Source organism: Helianthus annuus, chromosome 10 (assembly GCF_002127325.2).
Source record: "Helianthus annuus cultivar XRQ/B chromosome 10, HanXRQr2.0-SUNRISE, whole genome shotgun sequence".
Lineage (NCBI taxonomy): Eukaryota > Viridiplantae > Streptophyta > Magnoliopsida > Asterales > Asteraceae > Helianthus > Helianthus annuus.
The window spans coordinates 99,925,749-99,929,303 of NC_035442.2; the positions used below are offsets into that span (position 1 = coordinate 99,925,749).

At 42.0% G+C, this 3,555-nt stretch overlaps 1 non-coding gene across 1 annotated transcript; it reads left to right on the forward strand.

Moving 5' to 3' along the window:
• The first annotated feature begins 1,108 nt into the window (after positions 1-1,108).
• LOC118483507 lies at positions 1,109-1,214 on the forward strand. Its single transcript, XR_004870797.1, has one exon. It is a non-coding gene; the product is annotated as a small nucleolar RNA R71 (small nucleolar RNA).
• Positions 1,215-3,555: the final 2,341 nt, after the last annotated feature.

Genomic DNA, 3,555 nt, shown 5'->3' on the forward strand with positions numbered 1-3,555 from the left:
AGAACCATAGTCTAGAACTAGAAAATCCACCAGGTATTCAAACTCTCCCAACTGAATCTTAACATTCCGAACCATTCCCCATGGACGCCTCCAACTTTCATCCGCCAAGCTTACTATGGTGTCTATATCTTGAAGCGGACCAAAGTCATACATATCATATAAATCGCCTGGTAGCACACTCATGCTTGCCCCGTAGTCCAACAATGCGTGAGGGATTTTTAATTTTCCCACACGGATAGGCACGATTGGTGCTCCATGTTCTTTATCATTCTCACCATCGGCATCCTTCTCTATACCTGTATTTATTTGACACGAAGAGGTTAGACATTTTTCATTAAATTCGGTACTAGGAACGGTGCTTACCACATTGATATTAACGCCTTTTATGTTCTTGGGATTTGTCACCATATCACTTGGTAGCTGGCCTTTTGCTTTCTTCAAAATCGCCACTTCACTCGCAAGTTGACCCATTTGAGTAGTCAAAGTTTGAATAGCATTATCACGGGCCTCGTCCTTTTGCATCCGAACCTCATCACGCTGATTCATTCGTTGCATTTCGACTTGCATCGCCTTCAACATTTCCATTACTTCGTTTCCATCCGAAGAGCTTTGACCCGTTTGATATTGCCTTTGAAATCCTTGGTTTCCTTGGAAACTCGGGTTAACTTGATTTGAAGGGTTCCCATAACGAAAGTTTGGGTGGTTCCTCAACCCGGGGTGGTAAGTATTAGAATTCATATTGTTGTAATTTCTGCCACCCCCTCCTTGACCTTGCACAGCATGAACCTCTTCGTATTGCCCATCACCTCCTTGGAAATTTTCAGTCGCATGACCTATTTCATTGCAAATAGCACAAACATCATAAATTTGATTAGAAGTTTGTACATTACCATCATCAACCGCATGCACTTGTGTTCGGGTAATGGCCGGTCGTGCTCTCCTTGATGCTTGAGCTTTTCTCTTTGATGTAATGGCCATTTGCTCCAAGAACTCCCAATCGTCAAGCTCATAGTTTGTGCCAAAAGTCCCATTTGTGATGGACATTAAATCGCGCGCATCTTCGGCACACAACCCCTCATGGAAAGCATTCATCAACTCCCAAAGTTCAATTCCATGATGCGGGCAGTTCTTGATCATCATATTAAAGCGCTCGAAGGCTTCATGAAACATTTCGCCTTGTTGTTGTTGAAAACTCCTCAATCCCTTTCTAGCATCACTGGTCTTTTGGGCGGTATAAAATTCATCTAGAAAAATTTGTTGCATTTCTGCCCAAGTGTAAATAGATGCTGAAGGCAAAGTGTAGAACCACTTTTTTGCCTTATCCTCCAATGAAAATTGAAACAAGACCAACTTTACATCATCGGCCGAAAAACCTTGACTCCCAAGAGTGTTGCAAATTGAATCATAGGCCTCCAAATGGAAATAGGGTTCCTCCGTTGCTAGACCCTTATATTTCGGCAAACTTTGTAAAGAATTAGTCCTTACTTCAAAAATTCTTCCTTGGTTGTTGTGAGGAATAACCACCGGTGAAGGATTGTGAGTAATCACCGGCCTAAAATGCGCTTCAATTCCCCTCGCATGTTCTCTAAGATGCCTTCTTGGTACACCAAACCACCCCCTTGGACGAACAGGACCCATAGGTCTTGGTATATGCCCTTGTGGTGCAATTGGTTGTTGAAATTGTTGTTGTGGCATTGGTGGGTTTTGAATTGGCCTTTGGAATTGTTGTTGAACATTCGGTGGACGAACTTGTTGCAATGGTACCAGACGTTGCACTTGTGGCCCTTGTGGCCTTGGCCTAATGTGTTGTGGTATAACTTGTTGTTGTTGTGGCACTCCACCAACACTTGGCATTCCTTGAAGTTGGCCTTGCACGTAACCGAACTCTCCTTGATCCCCATCACCTCCATAAGGATAGCCATCTTCATCATAACCCTCAAATTCCTCATATCCCTCATCATAACCATCTCCTTGAATTCCCGAAGATTGCCCAAATGGAAGAGTCGAGTACTGAAAACCCGACTGGTTTGATGGCCGAAACGATGAAGCATGGACAATGGTTGAGTTTGGTGCTATGGTATAGTTCGAATATGATTGGCCCGCACCCGGAAAGAAATGGGACAATGGTGGAATAGTAGTAGCAGGGTTAAAAGTAATGGTTGGTTCTTCTTGAGTGGTAATGGGTTGTGTGGTGTTGGTTGGTGTGACATTTTGAAGTATGGTAGGTTCGGTGGTAGTGGTTGGAATGGTGGTATTTGGTGACGGTTGAGTGGATGTTGGTATAAATGGTGGAGTAGGTTCACCCGTAGTGGGTGGTGGTGGTGGTGGTGGATCCCGATCCATGTATCTCAGTGGTATAATCGGTGTAATTGGTGTTGTTAGTGAACCGCTGATTGTATTCTCCCTTAACAAAATCCTGTTTGCTCGCAAAGTTCGTTCGATTTCCGGATCAAATGCTAATGGTGAAAGCTTGTGAGAGCTTCTAGTATGCATGCACCTGTAAATACCTGCACACTAACACACCCCGTGTAAACCAGAAAAATAACAAACTTAAAAAAGATCAAAAATATCACACGTTGCGCACTACTCCCCGGCAACGGCGCCAAAATTTGACGTGATGTCGTGGTCGCAATCAAATTTAATCCAATTATTACTAAATAGATAGCGGTAAGTGGGTATCGAACACAGGGAGTTTGTGGAATATGTGTTATTCGAAGATTTATCTAAGTGAACTAAGTTAAGCTAATTGCAAGAAAATAAAATTCAAGAGTTGGTTTGAGTGAATTGGTTTAAGAACTAAATTTAACTAAATAATTTACAAAAGAAAAGTTTTGGTTGTAAGCAAATTAGAGGCAAGTGATCATCCTAGATTTCCGGTTTGTTTCGACATTCATATTATCATTTCACTAGAAAGAACTACATAGACATAGCTCATGTGTGATTACTTGCAGTGATGAAAGGGAACTAAGTACTCAGATTCCTAGAATGTGAGGTTGTTACCCGATGATCAATCAACCCTTACCCAAGCCTAACTATACCCATGATATCTCGATTGCCAACGGCACCAAGAACGTATGGTTTCTAATTAGTTCAACATAAGGATTAGCAAGTTACTAACAAACAATCACACACCATAACAAACAATTCAAATAAGAAAGAGATTGTTATTCTAGAAATTAGAAAAGTCAAACATGAAATGTCTCAACCAAACCTTCAATCCAGGACAATCATCAAGTGTTTAGCCACTCATGGCTTGGACAAACATCATATCAAAAGTAATATTGTTTTTCAAGATCAAAGGCAACAAAAACTAGATGATAAGATATGTTCTTCAAGCTTCCAAGTCTCCAAGATTGCTCCCCCCCCCTTCGTTCACAAGCCAGTGGTAACCGAAAACATATGATGAGCCACCATAAAAACCCATGAAATGACAATTTAATGCATAAGTTACAAAATTGGATCAGTCGGTGGCATAACCTACGGCAGAGGGCCGTAGGTTACGGCGAGCAGCTTTCCCTTACGGCTGGTGGCTTCTGTCTTACGGCGAAGGCTTTT